At 36.3% G+C, this 26,852-nt stretch overlaps 1 pseudogene; it reads right to left on the bottom strand.

The window, feature by feature from the left end:
* Nucleotides 1–486: 486 nt before the first annotated feature.
* Nucleotides 487–26,168, bottom strand: LOC149182820 (PI-PLC X domain-containing protein At5g67130-like; annotated as a pseudogene).
* Between the last annotated feature and the right edge of the window lie 684 nt (nucleotides 26,169–26,852).

The following is a 26,852-nucleotide window of genomic DNA, read 5'->3' as shown; positions in this document are numbered from 1 at the left end:
GGTCATTTTCCTGTTCTAGCTTGGCTCGACCTCCCTTCTTTTCCTCTAACTTGGTGATCATATTGAAGTCTCCTCCAATGATCCATAAAGGATGGACTCTATTGAAGTTAAGTGCTTCTATTGTGTCTAGAAGAGCGATTTTGTTGGCTGCTTCCTGTGGAAAGTAAACATTTGTGAGATGACCATGAATGTTGGTGCCGATTATATGAAACGTTGCCTGTATAATGTGATGGGAGGCATGGAAATCTGAAAGCATTATAGCTTGCATGTTCCAGGAAATTGCCAGTCCTCCGGAGGCACCCGAAGCGTCCACTGCAACCGATTGACAACCTGGCCATGCTTTTGAGAGGATGTTTCCCAGGGTGTTACTGTTACATTTTGTTTCCTGCAAAAAAAATATCTGGGGTTGCTCCTGCTTTATCATATTTTTTATCATTCTGAGTTTCCCGGGGCTATTGAGCCCTCTTAAATTCCATGAAGTGAGCTTCATGATTCACTGTTAGTGGTGGGCTTGTAATACTTTGTCAATTTAGCATATCTGCCTGAGTCAACCAGGATTTTCCCTATGGCAATAGTTCTCTGGAGATCTGTCTTTCTTCCGCATTTTTTGGAGTCTTTAGGGAGGAAGTAGCCATCCCATTGACTTCCCAGCTGTATTCCCAGTTGTTGTTGCTGATAGGCCCTGGATATGATAACTTCCAAAGTACTGAGTTGATGCGCTTGAATCTTATCATATTCCTTCTTTCTACATACTTGTTCCAGCTCAAAAATGTCTAATCTGCCCAAATCTATGCTTTTCGGCTCTTCATCCATGTGTTGCGTTTGACTGCTTTCCGCTGAGGTGAGAGCTAAGTGCATAGTTTGGCTGGGGAGACCATCAACATCCATTTCATTGGATTTCCCATCAGGGTTCTTTTGAGTCACCTTAGGAGTTCCAATGAAGACTTTTGGAGGCAGGGGAGTGGGAGAGGAGGCAGAAAGAGGGGCCGGAGGGGAAGGGATGATCAGCGGTGGGATTGGCACAGAGTTCTGGGGTGGGTCTACCGAAGCTTTGGCAAGAACCTCGAAGCTGTTGCTCATGGAGGGGATGGAACCATCGTCCTGCTGGGATTTTTTTCCAGATTAAGGTTTTTTATGCGATATTTTGTGGTTTGCAACCTTAGTGAAGCCCTCATGGTCTGCCTTGCCTGAGGGTTCAGAGGCTTGAGGTTTGGCATTTAGAGGGCAATCTCTAAAAATATGCCCAAGGGCATGGCACTTACGATAACGAAAGGGAAAATGTTCAAAATATAAGGGTTGAATCCATTCATAGTCATCATGGAAGAGTGTTATCAGGAAATCTAGTGTCTATGCAGAGCTGCTAGCACCACTAAGGCTAGTAGCTACCTTAGAAACAAACAAACTAAAACCACTTTCGTTTTCCTTTATGAGAAGTAGATAAGAGGGGAAAAGAGGAGACCAACCTCTGTCTTGCGCTTGGTTCCTTGTTCGATTCCTCTCCCTTCTGATAGGTCTTTGCCACTCGCTTCCTCGTCTACCCAACTTCAAAGAGCACCTGTGGAATCAAAGCAGCATAACACTATCCAAGAACAGATATCTATAATCATAAACAATATAGGACCAGATATATATTAACTACACAAATGCATATATCATCAATCATACAAGAATGTGGAGGAAAACTTGAATAACTTTATTAATAATCAAGAATAGCAAAGAGGATTACAACCAATTGTTCTGACCCAGCATCATCCTCTTAGCAAGAAAGCCCTTCTTCACCTCATGAAAAGCTTAGATCACCCAACACTATGATGTTACACCAAGAAACCAGCAGCACTTCCTTACAAGATACAAAATTCTAGCCTCCGGATCTCTGGGATGAGGGATCCATATATAGATGTTTGCAAGGGGGGTGAGTCAGCTTTTGAGATTTGATTAGTGTCCTCTCTCTGATAGTTCTTGATTCCACTTGGAGATTGATGATCTCTTACTCATCCCTGGGCGAATGCAGAGAGGCAAGTGTCACAGGAGAAGTTTCTGGAAGATTCCATGATCCTCCACCTCACAGATTGACCCTGCCATTTGTCCACTCTCGCCCATCGCACCCCATAGAAGGGCTTTTCAGTATGCATCGCACCTCTCGTGTGCATTTAGGTGGGATGCAGTGTACTTTGACCATGGAGCAGGTGAGATGGTCCAGTTTTGAGTAGTTTTTCATGGAGAACTTCTGGAAGATGCTGTAATCAGTCGACCTTGTTCTTTTAGGGGTTGGAACAACACTTTTAGGGACTTAGGAGCCCTTGGTTTATGGACATTTATGATTGGGGTTGCAGTGCCCAAAAATGTCTATAACAAAGAGACTTACCAAGTCCGGAAGGGCTTTGTCCAGGCGCATGAAGACACAAATGCGGGTGTAGGAGGTATATCTACACAACTTCATTTCTTCAACAATTTTGATGAACTCTCCCAGCCCCTTACCAATGCCTCTGAGAGATTCTTCATCCCAATATTCCGATGGGAGCGAGTACATCCTGATCCATACTGGCGCCCAATTGAGATCCTCCTTTGATTCATGATCCGGATTGACCACAGTCTTCAGTTCATTCTGCCAACGTTTCAAACCCCAAAGGGGGTCCATCATCAGGACAAGATAGAAAGAATAAGAATGAGAGATTATTGAGAGAGAAGAGAATTGCGACCTGAAAATAAATACAAGAACCCTAAATTCATAAATAAAAGCCGACATATAATTTTTAATTATTATTTTATTCATTATTTTCTATTTATTAGAACAGGTTTTTATTATTTAAAATTTTTACTATAATTAAAATATATTAATTATTAAAATTTTTATATTAATTATTAAAATTTTTATGAACAAATATTAAAACTTTTACTCTAATTAAATTACATTAATTAATATAACTAAATTATATTAATTATATTAATATATAAATAATATATATAATATATATAAACTATAATTGATTTATATAATTATTCCAATTAATTTAATTAATTTATATATTCAATAAAATTAATTACTATAATTTAATATAATTTATAAGATTTTATAAGATTTTTAAAATAATTAATATAATTAATATAAATTAATATGATTTATATAATTAATATAAATATAATCAATATAAATTAATTTATATTAATTTGTATTAATATAATTAATATAATTATATGATTATATAAATTTTCTTTAATTGTTTTAATTTATTCTTTTCTTTTTATTAGATCAGGATTTTAATTATTAAATTGATGAATAAATTTTTATCATAATTAAAATCTATTAATTATTAAATTATAAACAAATATTAAAATCTATACTATAATTCATTTATATTAATTAATATAACTAGATTATATTAATTATATTATTATATATAAATTATAATTAATTTATATAATCATTCTAATTTATATAATTAATATAATTAACATAATTTAATATAATTTATTAATATCATTAATATAATTTGATATAAGTTAATTAATATAATTTAAAAGATTTTATAAGATTTTAATATAATAAATAGTATAATTAATATAAATTAATTTATATTAATATAATTAATATAATTACATACTTATATAAATAACCTACTTTAATATAAATTAATTAATTAATTAATATAATAAAATAATTTAATATAATTTAATATAAATTAATTAATATAGTCGGTAAGATTTAATAAGATTTTAATATAATAAATAATATAATTAATATGCTTAATATAGTTAATATAATTAATATAAATTAATTTATGTTAATTTATATTAATATAATTAATATAATTATATACTTATATAAATCTCCTTTAATTGCTTTTAGTATGCTCCCGGAATGCAAGACCCCTTATTTCCAATCATGAGCTTCCAGAGGTCTGGGGGGTTTGTTTGCTTTATCAGAGGAAGCCAATTTCCACTGATTTCACTCCCTGTTGAGGTTCTGAGGGTATTTCATAATTTCAATGGCCTCCCTGATTTTTCTTTTATGATAGTTGTCTTCTCTTGCAATTACCCTGGCGCTTTCCAAACACACATGATGTTTGGTTTTGGATGAGTGCTCTGCAAGGGCTGATGTGCGGGATCTTTCATTCTTTATGTCAGCGGCATGTTCTTTAAGCCTTATTTTCAGAGATCGACCTGTTTCCCCAATATAACTCTTGCCACATGAGCAATCGATCTTGTACACCCCCTTGAGCTGTTGACGATCAATGTTGTCCTTAACCGACCTCATTATTTGCCTTATTGTTCCACATGTTGTAAATTGAGTGTGAATGTTCTTCCTCCTTAAAATTTTTGCAATCTTATCTGTAACCCCTTGGATGAATGGAATGTAAACTTTCCCTTGATTTTCTTTGTTGTCACCAGGGGGATGCTCAGAGAGGGCCCTATCTCGAGCCCTTCTTATAGCCTTCGTGATACTCCACTCCTTGTATCCAATGTTTCTGAAGACCGAGGTCAAGTGATCTATCTCATCCTTTATGTGATCAGGGTCAGAGATCCTAAAAGCTCTCACAGCTAGGGTGTTTAAGACGCCGGATTTTTGTGAGGGATGATGATAAGAGTCAGCGTGAAGATAGTTATCAGTATGCGTTTTCTTCCTGTAGACCTGGTGTCCCAAAGTACCATCCTCCTTTCTACTGATTAGAATGTCTAGAAAGGGGATCTTACCATTCTCCTCAAGCTCCATCGTAAATTTGATTTCGGAAGATATAGAATTAAGATGGTTGAAGAACTTCTCAAGCTCTGCCCTACCATGAGTCCAATTCAGGTTGGTGTCATCTACGAATCTTTTCCACCATGCTGGCTTCAAGTGGAAGGAATGAAGGGCTTTTCTTTCAAAGTACTCCATGTATAGGTTGGCGACAATAGGTGAGAGCGGGGAACCCATGGCAACTCCAGAAATTTGCTCATAATAGTGATCTTGAAAACTGAAAAATGTGGATCGTAAACAGATTTCTGCAAGCTTTGCTGTTACAGGATCGGTGGCCATCTTTATGACATGGACAGCTTCATCAAGAGGAATCTTTGTAAACAACGATACGACATCGAAGCTTACAAGAATATCATCCTCCTTGTCAAGGTTGAATCTCTCTCTCCATGTCCCTTAAATACAGACCAGCAGAGTTGAAAAAGTAGGGACCTTGATCCATGACCCTGTTCCGATCTTTGATGCAAATAAAAATCGCCGTGAAAATCCCTTTTGGTCCTAGCTGTAGGGTAACCTGTCCCTTGGGTTTCCATTTGGCAGAGATCCATCCTTGTAGAGCTTTTTCCGTCGGCTAGAATCCAAGGAATTTTCCAATGAGCGCATGGTCCTTCATGTATTGGATTTGACCATTGATTCTGTGGCTGGAAAGTGCTATTTTTGTTCTTTGAGCTGCTATGGGTCTACATGTCGCTGAGGTAATCTTTGGCATTTCCTGTTGCTTGGACTTTCCCTCTTGTTCTTCATTGCTTCTGTCAGACTGCACAGTGGAATCTTTTGTCGTTTCCTGCATCATGGGGTCCCATTTGTCTGTGTCGTCCTGTTCTGGTCCCGAAGGCCTGGTCGTATTCATCGCTTGAGGATCGCTTTCTAATGAGGGGGAAGGCATTGAAGCCCCCCCTAGGGGAAAGCCATTGCAGATCAAGGTATAACAACAATCTGTTGTCACCGAGAGGAAGGCGATTGTTAAGAGGAGTCAAAGAAAATTCAAAATGCGCCATTGCAAAGATGAGCCAAAACCGTAGGTTGCAGATCGCCTCCCTCTATAATCCTTATTTCATGGTATTTATGTTGTTACTATGCTAGTTATATGAATGTTTTATGACAATAGTTATGTATGGCTCTCATCATGTTTTTACTTGTAAATGAATGGATAATGTATCTATGACCTGATAGAAGATAATGCAACAAATGACATGAGCGAACAATGGTTCTTAGTGATTCTCAGATAAGTATGAGATCTTTATGTTTCATTTTATTGGTTACACCTGTAACTTTCATGTTTGTGATATGTTTCACGAAATGTCTGTCATGGTTAGGCTTGGTTAGGTCAAGCCCTTGATTAATTTTTTTGTTAGAGGCTTTGTCTTAGTGTCATTTCTTGTCTTGGAAAGTCTCATCAAGTTCTAAGCATTGGTTTGGAGACTAGCCCTGAAAAAGTGTCTTAAATCTCACAGTCTCTGGCACAAAAATGGCTGAAAAAACTACAATCTCTCCCTTGTAGGCATTGTGGGAGAGACTATAGGGTTCCATTCGCATGCATGCCTTGTCATGGGAGTGAATGGGGGTTTAGTTAATTGAAATGATAGGTAAACTCAGGGGTTGGGTACTTGGAGTGGTGGATTAGCTCCTGGACACCTAGAAGCACTTGAAGGAGGTCTGTAAGGTCTTGTTTTGTTGACTCCATCTCCTTAAGGTTACCTAGGAGGTTGAGTCTTATCATAGTGACCCTTAGCTGATCTTTACCCCAGGAAAGTAGGTGAAAGTTGGTAGATGTGGGTGGAGGCATTACACGTGTATGTGTGTTGCGCCTTTATTAGATTGTACCCACAAAGTTTAAGCTCAAATCCCTCTAACCTATCCACAAGATCAATTTCATTATGATAATCAAATACCTTATTTCCATCTTTCTTTCTTATTCTATGAACTCTTAAAATTTACCAAACCCCACAAGAAAAACCATTTTTTATAATTTTGGAAACGTTTTTTCTTTCACCACATCCAAAGATAAGAATAGACACATTTTCAAACAAATTACACAATTCTAGCCAATAAAATACAATAAAAAGTAGTTTTCTTACTTTTTCTTTTAAAATACATAACTACTATTTTATTATTTTATTATTTTCCTTAGGAGACCTATATTATACCTTAAAATTCCTGTAATGTATGTTATCATCTATAGCCTCTTGATCTAGTATTACACGATGAATCTATGTAATACTTCTGGGTTTTTTAAGAAAGGTATGATATATTAGTTGAATGCATGATATGGACCTAAAACTAAAATCAAGTTCATAGAAATTTCATGTATAGTAAAAATAGCACTCGTTGTTTGAAAATATAGTAAGCATGAAAAGAAATATGACAATCCTCATAACTATTCATCGAAGTTAATGAATATCTATCAAGCTATATGTCTTCCAAATTTTGAAGTTTTAAAGTGGTATATGAAATACAGTTAAAATAGGAACGTTGGAGAAGAGGACAAATGAGTAATTTTCCTTACCCACACTTGTAAAAAAAAAAATCAAATTCGTGGTGGATGAATGAATGAAAGAATCTGAAGATGATGTCTTGATCATATACTTGGAATATCAGTGAACCCCTCACCTGCAAGCCTGATTAGAACCCCCCCATGAGCAAAAGAATGCCCACCCAATATATATATATATAAAGCCTTTCTACCTCACAATACAATGCAATATATTGTTTTTAACTTTTGTTCATGTTTTAACTCCTTATATGAACTGACGTGTTATGATATTGTCCATCAAGTTAAGTACCTATGCTCTATCTAACTCCAATCTCTTTTTCCTATCTCTACCTATATCTCTCCTCTCTCTTTCTCTCCCTTCTCCCTTCTCCCTCCTTTTATGTATCTCCCTTTCCCTTTCATTCCTTCCCTCTCTATGTCTTCCCCTATGTGCCTCTCTCTATGCATTTTTTCCTGCATATTTCCCAACTCTTTGTTCCCCCCTCTCTCTCTTTCTATGTCTCCCTCCTATCTATCTCTCTATTTCTCCCCCTAAGCTCCCCTCTCTCTACCCTTTTCTATCTCTCTCCCTTTCCCTATTCTCTTGTCTCACTTTCTCTTCCTTTCCCCATCTCTCTCTCTCTCTCTCTCTCTCTCTCTCTCTCTCTATATATATATATATAATCTTACTCTCTTTTACCTTATATCTCCCTTTCTCTTCCCAATTTTCCCCTTCTCTCTCCTTTTTTATCTCTTCTTATTTATTTCTTTCTCTTACTCTCCCCCCCCTCTCTCGCTCTTTGGTACCCTAAGCTCCCCTCCCCCTCAACTCTCTCTCTCTCTCTCTCTCTCTCTCCACATCTCTCTTTATCACCCCCCCCCCCCCATATGTCTTCCTCATCTCCATCTCTCTTTCTCTCTCTCTCTCTCTCTCTCGCACACACACACACACACTTCCTTTGTAAGTCTCCCTCCTACATCCCTCTCTCTATCTCTACCAACCCTCTCCCCCTCTAACCCCCTTCTCTTTTCCCTCTATCTCATTTTATCTCTCTCATTCCCTTCTGTAACACCCCATGTATACATCCTTGTGTTTGTAATGATTGTAAATATAAAATAATTTATATTAAGCAGGCCTGAAGAGTGGGATGACAGATCCATGATCTGGGGGAAAAATGAGTGGTGTTGATTAGCACCACCTAATAGTTATCTCACAATTATAAGAAGAGGAGGTGTACATTTTCCTTACTTCCATGATGTGAGGTAAAGGGGAAAACAACAAGTCTCGTGGGGGACACAAAGAGAACCTAATGGAAAAAGAAAGGACACGAGCAAAAATAGTAGAGATCATTCAAACAAGAGGATGCTAGACCAATAGTGCAGAAGAGAACGTTGGTGATAGAAACACGTTTATAGCGCAAGAGCAAGAATGTTGCATGCTGGAAAAATCCTATTGAGGATGATGGGATATGATTCCTTGTGTTGATGTAATGGAACAGTTGACTATGTGTGTCCCAGATTTAAAATATCACTGGAGGGCTCAAAGGAGAAATGGGGTGATGGGTGTTTGTTGTATGGTTGATAAACCACTAGGAAGGATAGAAATTTACTAGGATGCTTGCTAAAAAGGTATGAAAAACCACTAATTTCTTACCAAGAGGGTTGATAAACAACTTAGTGCTTTCCAAGTAAGCGGATAAAACATCTAGACAGTGTGATACAGGTTCCCATAGTGCTTTCCTTGAGAACACAACTGACAAAACACCTATGAAGTGATCCCATACCCTTGGAGTTGAGCATTTTTCCAGCGGAGTCTAATAAAAATCCCTCAGATCGTGGATTTGGCTCAGGCGTGGGCAACCGCAAGAATAACTGTGGTGCAGCTGGCCTATGGTTGGGTGGAGAGTTGAATACCCACCTTTAGATTCCAGCCATCTTTAGTCATTCAGATAAGTGTCGTGACTTGTGTATAATAGACTTAGATTAATTACCTAGACTAGTATGTTAATGAATAGTGAATGGCTCTGTGTTATCTTGACTAGTTATTGAAAATATTTGCATGCCTTTGAAAGGTAATAGGCCTTGATTTTCTTTTTACTAAGTTGGAAATGCTAGATTTATGTGGATGTTATGAATGTTATATATATATATATATATATATATATATATATATATATATATATATATATATATATATAGATATATATAGATATATATAGATATATATATATATATATCTGCAAATGTGATTGGTTGCATAAGAACATGCATATAAATATTGATAATAGTTCTTTGATGGTTGGAATGTTTATAAACTGTAAGGTTCATTATTCTTGCTTAATATGCACTCTTCTTATGCTTAGGATGGATATGCCTTGTGTATGGGAATAGTGCAAGAGTATATATTGTAGAAATTCTGCAAATTCTCTACAAATCTCACTCTAAGACTATGCAGAAAATCTGACTGTAGATTAACCCGATAATGTATTATAACTAAAGCAAAATACTATAATCTACTTCTACTATCAATTTTCTTTGTGGAAGCTTAAAGATCTAGCTGAATCAGAGCTAAACACATATAACCAGAAGAAGAAGAATCAATACACAATACACATGAAAATACTTTGGGGAAAGCCTCAGCTAAAAACCCCACTATCTATATTATCATACAAGGTGGAAATATATCAGAATTATACAAAGCCTTAGCTCTCATAGCTAGCCAGCTATCAGTATAATCCTCTCTTTATATGAGAAAATATGCAGTTGATAGTACATTGTCCTTGACATTTAGCTCAACTGGGTCTTTCTCAGAATAGACATGCATGAGTTAGTGATGAGGGAATCTTCAATTATCTGAAGTACACTAGTTGAGTGTATGCATGCATCAACTGACTGATAACTCACAATTAGTTCCTCAAATAGTTTGGAACTAATTTAACTGGACTTAACTCAGTGAACTGAGCTAACTAATTACAACTCAAATATAACTCAATGTTATCTCCTTAATTTAAGGAATAACTATTGCATGACTTCAGAAAGACTTCTAACTTGAATTTTTCCAACTAATTAATCCATAATGAATTAATTAATTAATTCCAAGCAACTGGTGAGACTAAATTCGAATTTAATTCACAATTTTAATTCAAGGACAAATTAAAATTGGAATATTCTTGTTGCCACATTTCAACACTCCCTCTCAACAAGAAAGGGATTATCTTTCACCCCGATCCTGTCTCTATGGAACTCGAATTTACACTTTGATAATGCCTTTGTCAAAATGTCAGCATCTTGCTCCTCTGTCGAAATATATTGCAACAACATGATCCTCCTTGTGACACAGTATCTGAGATGATGATACATGATGTCGATGCGCTTAGACCTATCATGAAATACTGGATTCTCAGAGAGTTTGATACAACTCTGATTATCAAAATAGATCACAGTTGGATCCATCTTCTGATCAAACAAACCAACTAGGATTTTCCGCATCCAGATGGCCTCACATGTTGCCTGACTTGTAGCCATGTATTCTGCCTCTGCCGAGTTGAGTGCAAACGACCTCTGTTTCCTACTGTACCAAGAAACTACCTCTGACCCAAGGTTGAAAATCCCTCCTGATGTGCTCTTCTAATTTGATGGACTCCCTGCTCAATCTGCATCAGTGAAGCCCTGTAGCTTCACTCCCTCTATTCGTCTATACCATAATCCATACTAAGATGTGCCTCTGAGGTATCTCAATACATGCTTTGCTACCTTCTAAAACATTTCGGTGGGTTGAACCATCACTTGACTCAGCTGGTTCACCACATAGCACAAATTTGGTCGTGTGTTCACTAAGTACATCAGTGAACCCACAAGCTGCCTGTACATAGTAGCCTCCACTACTTCTCCTGAAGTAGCATCCTCCTTCCTCTAGTTACCTGCTAGAGGAGTTTTCATGGGCTTGCACTTCTCCATGTGGAATCTCCTGAGTATCTTGTTGGCATACTTGCCCTGAGACACAAACAACTCCCCATCCTTCTGCCACACTTCCATACCAAGGAAGTAATGCATGAGACCCATGTGTTTCATCTCGAATTCTCTTGCAAGGTCCTCCTTGCAAGACATGATCGACTAATCATCACCAGCCAATATGATATCATCAACATAAATAACAACGATCAACAAATTACCTTTCACCATGATGCTGTATAGGTTCACATCCGCTTCACTATTTGTGAAGCCCAACCAAGTGAAGTAGTTGTCTATCCTGGTGTACCAAGCACGAGGTGCTTACCTTAGCCCATACAACGCTCTCTTCAGTTGGCACACATGAGACTCACGATCGAAGTTCTCAAAACCTTCCAGCTACTCTATGTACACCTCTTCCTCAATCTCACCATTGAGGAATGCAATCTTCACATCCATCTGATGGATCTTCTAACCCATCTGTGCTAATAGTGCCAACATTGATCTGATAGATGAGTACCTTGCGACAGGTGCAAAATTATCATCATAATCAATCCCCTCAACCTGTGAAATGCCACGGGCAACAAATCTTCCCTTATGCTTCTCCACACTACCATCAACAGCTTCCTTTACCTTGTAAATCCAATGGGAACTCACCACTGACTTATTCTCCAGTCTTGGAACCACGTCCCAAACACTATTACGAACTATGGAGTCATACTCCTCCACCATAGCATCAACACAAATCGGTTGCTGCACTGCTTCCTCAAAGGAAGATGGCTCGGTCTCAACATATCCCAACAAGGGCCATGTATCCAGTGTACCTCTCAGGTGACCTCCTATGTCTACACTGAGAAGATGGTACTCCCACATCCTTTCTCGCATCCTGAAACAATTTGTCAGATTTTTTTTGCGCTTTCGTCCATCTCTGGAAGACTCTGCTTGAGTGGATGTATCCACTCCTAGAACCTCTGCATGCAGCTGCTCCGCATCAGTCTAAGGCTCCTCCTCCTTAGGAACCAATCGTTCATCCACAACCTGTAGTTGGAGCTCCCTCTCAAGGGAAACTCGCATGGCCTTCTTCTCATCAAACTTGAGATCTCTGCGAACCACTCTCCTCCAACTGGTAGGCAAGTACACCCGATAGTTGTGAGGTGTATCAGTGTACCCCAAAAGTATCCCCAACTTTGCTATTGGCTCAAGCTCTTTTGTGCATCCTTTGTCACATGGCAATATACTGATGAGCCAAAGATCCTAAAGTGACCCACATATGGTCTCTTACGGGAGAAATATTTCTCTGGTGTCTTCATCCCAAGTATGAGATGTAGGCTTCTATTCTGAAAATAGACCATTGTGTTGCATGCCTCAGCCCACAAGTGAAGTGGTAGGCCTTAGTCATGCAGCATTTCCCATGTTGCCGCTACAATTGTTCTGTTCTTCCTCTCAGACACCGCATTCTGTTGTGGGTTATGAGGTGCCATCAACTCTAGTTTAATTCCTTCCCCTGTGCAGAAGTCTTTAAACACTCAAGAGACATATTCTCCACTGTTGTCGCTTCTCAAGGCCTTGATCTTCTTTCCTTAGCCTTTCTCGACCAAAGATTTGAACTCACAAAACTTTGAGAAGCTTTGGTCCTTCTTCTGCATGAAATAAATCCAACATTTACGAGAAAAATCATCAATGAAAATCACATAATACCTTTGCTTTGCTGTGGATGCCGTCGAGAATGGTCCACACACATCTATATGAACTCACTCTAAGATAGCCTTTGATCGACTATCTCGATAACGAAAGGAAGACTTAGTGTACTTTCCCAAGGTATAACCTTTGCATGTGTCAACTTGCTCAAGTTTACCTTTGGGAAGTCTTGTAGATATCTGTTGCATTATCTTCAAAGCCCCATGATGCAAATGGCCCAACTGCTTGTGCCACAACTCGCCAATGTCTTGGATTTGCACCAGTTTTGCTTTCATACTCAATGTTGCACAATCATCTACCTCTAGTTTATAGAGATTCTTCACTTGAATCCCTATCCTCTTGGTCTGACCTGTGTCTATGTGTCCTAGGAACACCTTTCCTTTACTGAAGACAACATCATAGCCTTTGTCCTCCAACATCGTGACTGATACCAAGTTCTTCTTCAGTCTAGGCACACACATCACATTTGTCAAGGTGAGAGGAGCTCCATGCTCCCTCTGAAAAGCAATCGTGCCCACTCCTGAAACACTATACTTTCCTTTGTCACCCATCTCTATGCGCATCTTGAGGTCTTTCTCCTCCAAGGCACTGAATAAACTTTTATCGCCGGTCATGTGGAATGAGGTTCCACTGTAAATATACCAAACACAACCCATCATCGATGACACCATGCATGTGATGAGGGTAAAGTCCATTTCGAACTGAGAGGCTAATGCCTCACCTTCCGATCCTACTGAGGATCCCTTCTTGGACTTCTCTGATGGGAAATTAGTCGCCTAATGTCCCATATCAATTTGAAGTATGATATGAATTCAATTTGCTCCTGCAACCGCAAACTTCAAACTTTGAATTCTCTTCTTCGTATACTGTTCACTGCTCCGATAATCTTGGCTCCGATACCATGTAGAAATTCTACAAATTCTCTATAAATCTCACTCTAAAAATATGTAGAAAATATGACTATATATTAACCCGATAATGCAATATAACTAAAGCAAAATACTATAATCTACTTCTACTATCAATTTGCTTTACGGAAGCTTAAAGATCTAGTTGAATTAGAGTTGAAAACATATAACTAGAAGAAGAAGAATCAATACACAATAGACATTAAAATACTTTGGGGAAAGCCTTAGTTAAAAACCCCACTATCTGTATTATCATACAAGGTGGAAATACATCAAAATTATACAAAGCCTTAGCTCTCACAGCTAGCCAGCTCTTAGTACAATCCTCCTAGATGCTCACAGGGAAACCTAGATTCTCACAAGCCTTCCTCTCTGACCTCCAAGCTCCTATTTCCTTGCGCAGTTTCTCCTAGGTGATCCTCCTATTACCAAGTGGAAGACTCTCAACCTAGTGGAACATTGATTTCTCACACTGATCTCACAGTTATCTTCAGTTATCAAGAGTAAAGTATTTGAGTGCATGCATGCATCAACTAACTGATAACTCACAATTAGTTCTTCAAACAGTTTGAAACTAATTTAACTGGACTTAACTCAGTAAAATGATCTAACTAATTACAACTCAAATATAACTCAATCTTATCTCCTTAATTAAGGGATAATCTCCTTAATTTAAGGGATAATTGTTGCATGACTTTAGAAAGACTTCTAACTTGAATTTCTCCAACTAATTAATCCATAATGAATTAATTAATTAATTCCAAGCAGTTGGTGAGACTAAATTCGAATTTAATTCACAATTTGAAATCAAGGACAAATTAAAATTGGAATTTCTTGTTGCCACATTTCAAAATGAATCTCTGTGATAAATAGATGCAAATAGTTGTATCCTTAACTTCGTAGACATTCATCATCATTTTGGATGATCTCTATTTAGAGTTGATATCCCTACCTGGGACCTATCTATATGTTTGCGTATAGCGTTGATGCATTGAAACTACAAAAAATGGCTAGTTATGGTTTAGCCTAGTGTGAATGCCAGATGGTAGGTATGTTTTGAATATAATTGATGTATTTCTAGCTTGAGCTAATGTTTGAAAAGTTGGAATTTTTTGGTGAATGAATTCAATCTTGTTGTAATAGCAGTGTTGAATATTGCTCAGAATCGAGAACGACATCACAAAATCCACCAAAACCCTTAAGATTTCTAATCTTGGTCACCGCAAAGCATGATGGTTTGTGTTCAGGTTGAATATGCCTTGTTATATTTCAAAGGCATTTGTAAAGATCACCAAAGAATGAAGGAGTTTATTAATTGTCATAAATTACCTTAATTAGAGGTTAATTATCCTTCTGACTACTTAATCACAGAGTTTAGAGGTGTATTATGTGTTAGTCTGAAGATTAGTGTGCAATATTGTGCCATGCCCATCACTGGGTAGTAACTTATTAAAAGGATGGACGTTATGATATAACGCGTGAGTTTCATTTTTTCTTGCCTTTTGGTGTGTAATTTTTTGTTGTGTCACACCCCATTATCAGGTGGTGACTATTTGGAGGTTGATGCTATAACAAAAAGTGTGAGACCAAGTTTTTCCCATCTCTTGGCATGAAAATTATTGTTTTGTTGTGCTCAGTTTAGGCATGAGCTTCCATCGTGATTTGGGATGATGGTGCTAGGCACACTGACGTGGAGGAAAGGAAGAGGAGTCAGGCAGGGGTCCATCGAAATTTCGTATAATGTGAGTTCACTGATTTATGCGGAGGACTGAGACCTGGTGGGACCCCGACTTAAGTTGAGGTGGTAGGCGCCGTGTAAGCTAGGGTATAGCCACGTGGTTTCCACATGTGACTTTGAAATACATGGATCAATGATGTTACAAGAGTGTCAACATGGCATGATACTTATGTGACATGTGGCAGGAAGAATTTGGACTCCTAAGTGGCCAAGGTGGTGACTCTTTGTATGTGTTTCACAATGCATCCTTGTTTTCATCAAAGACCACAACCTTTTTTGACAATTCAATTTTATTTGAAATAATGATTGATGTATGGAAATTTTATTAATTAAATCAACATTGCTTTGAACTTCCCATTATATTTTATGCATAGTCATGATAACACTTGGACTTTCAATGCCAAATGCATCATAATTTTTTTTACATATTTGTTAAAAAAACCTAATGTTTCTATTTTCCAATATTAACTTGTAACAACATCCTCTTGGTATGACATTCAATAATATTGAATGCATATGAAAATATGGAACATTTCATGGAAAAAGTCTTTGTTTCTTTCTTTACACACTTATTATCCTGCACAACACCTGCTTCTCACACGCATTAAAATAACATGTAATTGAATATTTGATAATAAGTATTGAATTCACAAATGTAGTATCACAGATGCACACAGTATTTGAAAGAATATGACAAAATAGGTGTGCAAAATAATTTTCAACAAGAAATTTATGCAGAGGACCGCAACATTGTGGATGAAAGTTTCTATCACATTACGAATTAATTTTTTTTTTCCTTTCTCCACACATTAATTCTCTCATACAACACTCCTTTCTCACACGCATAAAAAAAACCTTCATTTAATATCGAATACTAAGTATCTTCTTAAAGTTTTAATAATTTCATGTATACGGAATAAAGTTCCCTCAACAACATCATCCCACATTACTAATTGATTAATAATATGTATTGTCATGTGGGAAAGATGTGTGTGGAAGAAGTTATTTGTTTCTCGCTCCACACACCCATTCTCTTGCACAACATTACTTACTCACACACATTAAAAATGAAAGAGTCTCAAACTCTCCAGGGTCACACTACAAAGCTAACCTTCTAGTTTATTGAACACAAAAAATGAATGTGTATATATACAATGGGATAAGCCCCATCGATAACCTCCATAGTGGGGAAAATAGAAAACCTACATGAGCTTACAACTCACAACACAACTAGGAAAACTAATTTCCTTGGAATTTACTTTCTTTGGAAATAACCAACACCAACACCCCCCCATAAGCGAAATGTAGGGAGGAAATAAACAAATGGGTCCCAACAACTAGGAATGATGATGTACCCATGTACAACAATAATGAAACCTCATAGGAAAAACCTCCTCCGAAAAAGAGACAAGAAATCATAAACAAGAAACCAAAAAAATGGTGAAGGTAGGAGGATTCAAGATGACCCGCCAAAGACTACTTCCTTCACCCCAAGAATCAAACGAAGTTGAATAAACCTTGGAAATGCAATAGGTTTAGTGAAGATGTTAGTCAATTATGCTTTGGTAGGAATTTATTCCAAATTGATAACTTTATCTTGGATCAACTACTAGATAAAGTGCATGTGGATCTCTATGTGTTTGTTTTACTGATGTTGAACTGGTTTTGTTGAGATGTTGATGGAACTTTGGTTGTCACACAAAAGAATGGTAAGATGCTCCTATTGAATTCCAAATTCCATCAGTAACTTTCATATCCAAAGGACTTCTTGACTAGAGAAGACTGCAGCATGGTACTCAGCCTAAGCAAAAGACAATGCAATTGTTGATTGTTTCTTGTAGGACTAGGAAATAGGATTTGAACCAATATGGTAAACAAATCCTGATGTAGACTTTCAATCATCAAGAGAACCAGACCAATAAGAGTCGGTAAAACCTTTCATCTCAGAAGAACCAACGATGTACTGAATGCCAAACTTAGAAGTGCCTTGAATATACTGAAGAATGCACTTACCTGCTTTCCAATGGCTCTCATGTGGATCACGGGAGAACTGCCAGACAAGTCCAATTGCAAAAGAGATGTCTGGTTGGTATGTCTCAATTATAACAAATTCCCAACCAACTTTCGATACAAGGTCAGACCAACACTGGGTGATGAGCAACTAACAATAAGTTTAACACCTGACTGAAATGGAGATGGTTCTAACTTACAATCAACCATGCAAAATAATCAAGAACATGCTTTTGCTAATAGATGAAAATACCATTTGAAGATTGATGAACCTGCAAAACCAACTAAATAATGAAGATGACCAAGATATGTCATGTCAAACTCTTCCATCAATTATTGTTTTACACTTTGTATCATGGATGAACTCCTAGTAAGAATCAAATAATCCACATATAGAACAAATATCAAAATATCAGTTCCTTTTCTTTTAGTATAAACTGTAGGATTTGAATGACATCGAGCAAATCTTGTAGATAGTAGAAACCAATTCATCTTTTCATACCAAGCTCATGGAGCCTGTTTGAGACCATACAAAGAAAAGTGAAGTTTGCAGATAAGAGAACAGTCCTGTAAAAAACCAGGAGGCTACTCCATGTAGATTTCTTCTTGCAAATCTTGGTGCAAGAAGGCACTCTTCACACCCATATGATAAACTAACTGGAATTGTAAGGTAGCAAGAGACAACACTAAACGTATAGAATTCATCTTGGAAAGAGGGGAAAATGTCTCATAGTAATCAACACCTTCAACCTATGAAAAACCCTTGGCCACTAGTTGTTCCTATAGACCCATTTACAACGAACTAGTTTTTGTGCCTTGGGAAGAGGAACAAGATCCCATGTGTGATTCTTCATCAAAGAAGAATACTCCTCTTTCATGGCAGCTTCCCATTCAGGTATCCCAACAACATCAAAACATTGCTGGGGATATCTAAAATGGAATGAATGAAAAGAGCAATACCAATTGTCTTAGGTTGAATAATGTTAGGGGCAAGAGAAAAATAACTGAAATCAGATACATCATAGGCATACCTTTCAGGTCGCTTATTTTGGCGAAGGCTTCTCCTCTCTTGTTCTTGATAAAGATGTCCTTGTGTAGGTTTATCGACTGCAAGAAGTGGCTATTCTTCTCGCTATTTTTCATCTTCAAGAGGAGGATTCTCATAATCCCATTTATCATCAAGAATAAAACTATCAACATGACCTACACCATCATGGCAATCTATGGAGAGAGAGGGTTCTGATGACAATTTGAAGTTCTCATCAAAACAAACAGCTCTGTGAAATAAAACATCCTTTGTAACCAGATCAAACAATCTATATGCTTTCATTTCTTCACAGTAGCCAACAAAAATCAATGGTTGGCTCTTCTTCTCCATAGCTTCGCACTTCTCATTTGGAATCAAGACCCATGTTGAACTATTAAAGACTTTGAAAGTAGAGACATCAAGTTTGACATGACTCCAAGCTTCCTATGGAGTCATATGTAACACTGCTTTATGAGGCATCTGATTCTGAATATAATCAACACAGTTCACTGCTTCGGCCCAAAAGGAGGATGGCAGTTTCTTGGATTGAATCATGTAATTGGCCATTTATTTTAGTTTCTTGTTCTTCCTTTCAGCAATGGCATTTTTCTAGGGGGTGTAGGGATTAGAGTGCTTATGCAAGATGCCAATTTCTCTACAAAAAATATTGAATGCCTTACTGACATACTCCCCCCCATTATCTGTGTGTATATTATTGATAGAAAGAGAGGATTTCTTCTCAAAAAAATATTTAGAAGTTTTGAAAGTGGCCAAGACTTGACTTTTAAACTTAATAAAATATACCCAAGATTTGTGTGACAAATCATTAATGAAGGTAAGTGCATACTTAGCTCCTGAAAAAGAACGAGTTGGAAAGATCATAAGATCACTATGCACCAACGCGAGAGGAATAGTAGCCTTCAATGCTTTCCATTTTGGAAAGGGATCTTGATGTTGTTTTCTAAGAATACATCTTGGACAAACTCCATCTATGCATGACTCCTTAGGAAGCCCAAGAACAAGATTTTGATAATTCATTTGTAGCAAATATATGTAGTTAAGGTGTCCAAATATTTTATGCCAAAGCTTACTTAATGAATCAACATGTGCAATAAAAGAGTTACTAGAAGAAAGCTCAAAACCTGAAAATTTGTTTAAGTGAGAGTTGTGATCTACCTGTCCATATGCAACAACAACTTTTAGATCTTGTAGTTCTCGAATAGATACATCATTGGGAGAAAACTCAATTGTTTTCCCATCACTAGAATGGCAGATATGATAAATAGAAAGTAAATTTGTAGAGATGTCAAGAACAAGAAAAACGATCTTTATGAAACCATGATCTAACTACATTATGCCTAATGCATGAACATCAAGATATGAAGAGTCTCCCACTGTAATCTGGGAAACACTACACTCAGATGGAGATGGAAGCAACTTATTGGAATGAGTCATATGATGAGATGCACCTGAGTCAAATATCCAATTGGCTGAGAATGCATGCAAAGGTTGAGGAGATAAAGCATGCCCTCTGCCAAATCAAGAGGGTTTGGATACTGAAATATTATGCTGCTTCATCACTTCAGTCAATGCTTCAAGTTTCTTATAACACTTTTATTCTCGATACCGTTCTCCTCCACAAAAGTTGTAGGTTTCATTTGACCACTTCTTCCATGGCTTGAAGGCAGACCTTTTGGACTTGGAAGAAGATGGAGAGGGCTTTGATTTTTGTTGAGATTTGGAGGGAGACTTGCTACTTTGAGTAGAATCCTTCTTCTTTTGAGGAGTATATTTGGATTCTAATTTGGATATATTTGCTACAAGATCTTGAGATTTAGATCTAGAAAGAGCATACAACTGTTGAAGCTTAGATTGTTCTCTTGTTAAGCGTTCACAAAATAACTCAAAAGAAGGCATTTTAAAATTATCAGCAAATGCATCCATTGTAGAATAAAATGTAGAAGCAAATACCTGATACAAACCCTTCAACTTGGATAGGATCGGTAAAATTCACTCGCTGTCTGATTTTGTGTCTCCACGTCGTTTCAATTGTGCAACCAATGACCGAAATTTGACAAGATAGTCGTCAATAGAGGCATGCTCATCAAGGATCAATGAATACAATTACATTTCCAATTGTAAGGCCTTGAACTCGCTGACCAAATAGAGAGGCCAACTTGTCCCAAAATTTCTTTGAAGTGTCACATTTATCAAGATGAAATATCAAACTATCCGAAATAGGAAGCCCAATTAACCCCATGACTTCATCAAGATTTTTTTTGTAAGCAAACTTCTCCATTTATTTATTGAAGGTGGGTTGATTTTCTAGTAAAGTTTGCCACAATCCCTTTGATTGCAAGAATTGCTGCATTTTGATCTTCCAGGTATGATAATTGTGGGGAGTGAGGAGGTCAACGATCCTCAATTCAGCCATATTATCACATATAATAAAAAATCCCGCTTTAAATAAAAGGTCACAACAACAAAAAATTGCAAAAAAATCTTCAATTAAAAATACCTCTGGTGGAAAATCTGCAGATGATGTGTAGCTTTGATGATGAATTTTAAATGCATAGCGGAAATTTTCCAGCATTGAAGAAACACATTATGCTGCAGAAAAATAGAAAAATGAGGCAAAAAAATCAATATGGACGAATGTCAGACCTATGGCGTGATCCAAAAAAACTACCCAATCCAGATTGAATATATTTATTGAACTATCTAAAGAGCGGGTGCCACAATCTCAATGATTTCAAAGCTTAGAAATTGATTTGGCTCTGACAATCAGAAGGTTGAACGTGCCCCGCCAATCGAAAAAATAATGGCAACAAAGCAATCAAATACATCAACAAAGAAGATTGAGGTTTATGCTGTGATTTGCAATTATTTCGCTCCAACATTGATCCAATATGGGTCTAATATGTATGGATATAACTCCAAGAAAATAATCAAGAATTCTTTAGTTAGACAATTGTTTTTGTTATCTCTTGTTATTATCGCGTACACACTTCTTTACTGCGCACAATGTGATGTAGGTGCATAGGCCAAGCACAATATTTGATGAAGCCTAGACAAGAGCTTACAAATGTGATGGGATGGTCACATAGTAATGTCGGGAAAAAATTTCAAATGTTTAGAAATTCTGAATATTTACATGAGGAAGTGAGTTTTGACTTTTAGAATAAGTTGGAGAAGTTATTTTCTATTGTAAATATAGTTTTAGTTTCTCTTATTTTGTGGAGAAGGGGAAACGATTCACCCTTTTTGACTTTTGGTTGTCATGATCGGTTTCTTTTGGGAAACAATAAGAAAATAATGTTTGGAGAGGAGAGAGGAGAAGAGGAGAAGCTCCTGAGAGAGGATAAGAGAGAGGGAGAGAAGAGAGGAACCGTTGTTTCTCTATGCAACTACAGTCCTGAGTTTGCATACCTACTTGTACTTTCCAATCTGTGTGAAATGGAAGGTATTTATCTATGAGAGTGGCATAAATGAACAAAATATTAGACTATAAGTTGTGTGGTTGTGAAATGGTGTATATTGAATCAAATTCCTATGATTAACCAATTTGATTTATGCTTGTGAACTCATGGTTTCTATTCTTGTGCATTTGTTCATTTAAATATTGGTCATTTGAGAACTTGTAGCTTGCTAGACCGATTTACATTAAAAAAAAAAATTAACCCTATGGCTTCAATCATTGTTATGATCTATTTGTCTTTTGGGGTTCTTATTGTATCAATCTTAAATTCTGTAGAAGGAATGCCTTGCTCTGTTATGGAAAAATGGTTCTTTGGTATTTACAACAATTTGAGTGTTGTTATAAACAAATTACCATATTTAGATTTCTCAAAAAAAGAAAAAGAACAAAAAACGACCCTCTTTGATTGTTTATCGATTGGAAAATTTAGTATTGCAAACCTTGGTGAAGAAAAGCAAGTAAAATCATTCCTTGTGTCAAGGAGCAATTTAGGGATGTTGGAAGTTGGTAGAGGCATTTTATCTTCCCTGAAATTGAAATACATAATTTTAACAAGCACTATGAAATCATTTCATAGCGACGGAACAATAAATTGGAAAACAACTGCTACGAAATCGTTTTGTAGCTACTGATAAAAATATATAAATTTTGAAAAAATGCATGTCGATATGAAATACCCATGGTTACAAATCTTTTCATATTGTTATAAAATATCCATGCTTACTAATCTTGTCATATTGTTATAAAATATTTTGTTTGTGAAATAAGTTATGGTTTTTGGGCATGCGGTATTGATAAGACATGGTATTGGCCAATAGTATTGTAACAAAGCCTATTCACAAGTTAATAACAAAATCATTACTTTAACTTTTTATTATTAATTGAACCAACATTTAAATGTTTATTATTTATTATTTTTTAATTAAACCGTCATTTAAATTTGTCTACACACTTATTACACCTACATGTCTACTCTATATTGAGTTGTAGAGTGCCTCTAGACACAACAACCAATTTAAAAATCTTCTATTTGAAAAACACAATATAACCCATTCTACATTGCAACTACATTAGTCGTTAATAAAGCACCAATTAACATCAATTTGGAATGCATGTTTTCTTAAGTAATTTTCTCTTTCTACCAATGACCCTATCACAAGCATGTTGAAAATGTCAAATGAATATCTTCATCTGGTACATAGAAACTACAACCTCCCATCAAATAGGTGTTTTGGAGTCCTATTACTAAGATTGAGCTTAGTTTGTATGTAAGGAAGGAATAATCCCTGTCCAATTATTCCATAGATGGCGAGAAAGAGCTTTGACATATCTTAGACTAATGTATGACAAATAAAATAAAAATAAATAAAGTAGTTAAATATGTTTAAATAAAGTATGAAAAATTATAATGCTATTGGAATGTTGACAGATTGAGCATTTGTTGATTATGCAGTTTGACTAGTTCGTCGGCTGCAAATAAGTCATTGAAGCATGGAATGGAAATTATTGAGTTTATTTTGGAAAAGGAAAGAGTCTATTCTTGATATGAACAAATACAACATGGAAAGTGTTTGAGCTCATTTTGGAAAAGGAAAGGGTCTATTCTTGATACGAAAAAAATACACCATGGAATGTATTGAGCTCATTTGGGAAAAGGAAAGAGTCTATTCTTGATATGAAAAAATACAGCATGGAAAGTATTGAGCTCATTTTGGAAAATGAAAGAGTCTATTCTTGATATGAAAAAACACACCATGGAAAGTATTGAGCTCATTTTCGAAAAGAAAAGAGTCTATTCTTGATATGAAAAAATACAACATGGAAAGTATTGAGCTTATTTTGGAAAATGAAAGAGTCTATTCTTGGTATGAAAAAACACACCATGGAAAGTATTGAGCTCATTTTGGAAAAGAAAACAGTCTAGTCTTGATATGAAAAAATACAGCATGGAAAGTATTGAGCTCATTTTCGAAAAGGAAAGAGTCTATTCTTGATGTAAACATAACAATCCTAGTTTAACATGGATCAATAAAATTGAACCTCTATGTGTATGTCATAACACCTACCGAGGTTAAAGATTGGTCTATGCAAATTGAAAAAATGAAGTGATAAATTTCACTTGAAATAATTCCATTGCTAAGAAATTAGCCCGGCAGTTTCTTCCAGCCTAGTGATACATATTCAGAATGTTTAATAGTGCATCCGAGTTTTCTGCGTAGGCTTTGGGTACATTGGATTGATCTTGGAAGAAATTCTCGAGAACCAACGACTAGGATTTTGAGCTTAGATTCTTCGAATCAACGTGATCAGTGTTGGATCCTGCTACCAAACCAACAACCCCATCTACCAAAATAGTTTCCCATCAATACCTCCCTTTACATCATTAAAAGTGTGGGATAGGTTTTGTAAAACTTACATTGATTTTCCACTACATAGTTCCACTGATAAGAAATTCCCTTTGAGGCCTCTTTGGAAGCTATTGAGGTGATTACTATAAGGCGATAGTTTTTCATGACCATGTCGCTCACAGTGAGCCAATCATTGCCATATTGGGGCATGACAGACACTAGGTACTAGTACTTCATCAAATCATCTTCAGTGAAGACGTTGGTCAAACCTTTGGTAGATTTAACATAGTCCTCGATGAATATGGTGATGATTTCAGAGGGATTGGATGTCAGAAATTCCTGAATATCCTTCAATGTATTCACAACTGGCATCTGTAATAGAACGATATTCCAAATAAACAAAATATTTAAATATTGGTTTAGTTAAACTTAAACATGGTTAACAAAATCTATAATCAGTTGTAATCTATCAATGTATATAATGCTTCAAATGTCTAGGTTCAAATCTCTTAAATGAAATAGACTTCAATATGAGTCGAACTGGTTTAAGTTTACATCTAAGGCTTTAGTTTCACTGATAACCCTTAATAGTATTGAACATTTGGGTAAATTCAAATATCATGAATAATGTGGCCTTGGAGGTATGGTGCATTGATTTAAAGTGAAAAATAATACCCTAACAACCCAAATAACACTTGGAATGTGGAAAATTATGGGCGACAGTATTTAATTTAAACAATCATTTTTATTTTTTTTACAGTAGCTAATCAAGGGACTTGGGATTTTAACATACAAAACTTGTGAAATTGTAGCAATTGCCTCCAAAGGAATGACAAAGCTAAACATCATTTTCGTAATCATACATGTCCCACATTAGCCCTCTAGCACCATTCTACAAAATTTTCCCAAATTAAATACCCTAATTTCTTGAAGTCCCGACTAAATTCCCAACTATTCAAATACCCTAATTGCCTTGAAATATTTTATAAGCCATGCATACATTTAATTGATCTGTAACGCTAACTTATTGCTTATTGTAAGTGAATCTTTGGACAACCATCTATGATTCTTCTCTGATGATTTCATAAGAATTGTGGGTCATCAGGCATGAGTATTTATTGAAAGGTAGGCTACCCACCTAAACAAAAATAAAAGGAAATGTCAATGATTTGCAAAGAAATTAAATGAAAATCAATCAGAATCTTTCAAAGTTGAGAATGATGCCTTTAAAGTTGGATTTGTAGTATTAGTCTTGGTGCATCTATAACTCGAGTCGCCCACTGAACTATGCAATATGCATTGAAGACCCACGACAAAGTCACTATCCTTTGTACAAATATCATGGACTTGTTGGGAAAAAAAGGGAGAAATGAATGAGAATACCCTCTGACTGTCCTGATTGATTCTAAGATTATTACAGTCAAAATATCAGATGTGGGAAATGCGATTTGATCGCACGACTTGACAACTCCCATTGGAACAAGTTTCTCGTGCACCACTCGTAGGCAAGAGCACAATTCCATCCATGAACAAGAGGATGCATCACATATGCACATGTACTTCTGGAAATCCTAATACCAGTCCTTAGCATGCTTAATCTAGAGCGGGGAGACGACGGAATCAAACCTTCAGTGAAGAGAACATTTTCAATATTCCTCACCCTTGGGCTCACACTAGTGTTGCATTGCAACTGCATGTTGCATTGAGACTAAGAACACATCCTGCGACCGAAACTCAAGACAACTGACGAACAGAAGATTGAACTCGGGGGTCGAAGATGAAATCCAAGAGTTGCGAGATCCCGCCATGTGGTAAAAATTGATTTGATAGAGGAGGAAAAAAATCGAATGCTCTGATTGGCCAAATCTATCCAATCAAAGAACGTAGAGGAACACCTTTAGTGTAAGTATATTTTTAAAATGTGGTATGTATATTGTAATTGTTTTGAAATCACATTTTATTTAATTTATCACTTTTATGTAATTTTTAATATAATTTTCAAATAAATATACATTAAATTAAATAATTAAAACTATTGTAACTTTTAGAAATGTTATATTTTAATTTTATAATTAATAAAAAAATATAATTAGCATATTATAATTTTATATTTAATTAAAAAAGATTAATGAAAGAGGAAAAATATAATATAAATGAAAGAAATTGATATCACTAAATTTCATGTGGTTTGAATGTCTATTTTCAAAAACTTAAAATAAATTATCCCCTATCCACTCATGTAATCTCTATGCAAACTTCCCGAATGCAATCATAGACAAGTTGTCTCTAATAATATCAGGAGAGATCAAAGGGACAAAAGAGGAATTGATGTCCAAGAGGAAAAGTCCCACAAAACTAAGAGTCCAACAAATCGTTGTCTTTATATAAGAAAATGTTAATGGTAAGTGAAATAGCATCCCCGGTATATGCATGAGACAATAGTGACCTGCAAGATGAGACAATAGTAGCCTACAAGATGGAGCCAATTTTGC

Source organism: Pinus tabuliformis, chromosome 3_2, assembly GCF_031772625.1.
Source record: "Pinus tabuliformis cultivar Carrire ecotype Pingquan chromosome 3_2, CPIR1, whole genome shotgun sequence".
Taxonomy (NCBI): domain Eukaryota; kingdom Viridiplantae; phylum Streptophyta; class Pinopsida; order Pinales; family Pinaceae; genus Pinus; species Pinus tabuliformis.
The sequence above is the reverse complement of the archived record's forward strand: the minus strand, read 5'-3'. Positions and strand labels throughout refer to the sequence as shown.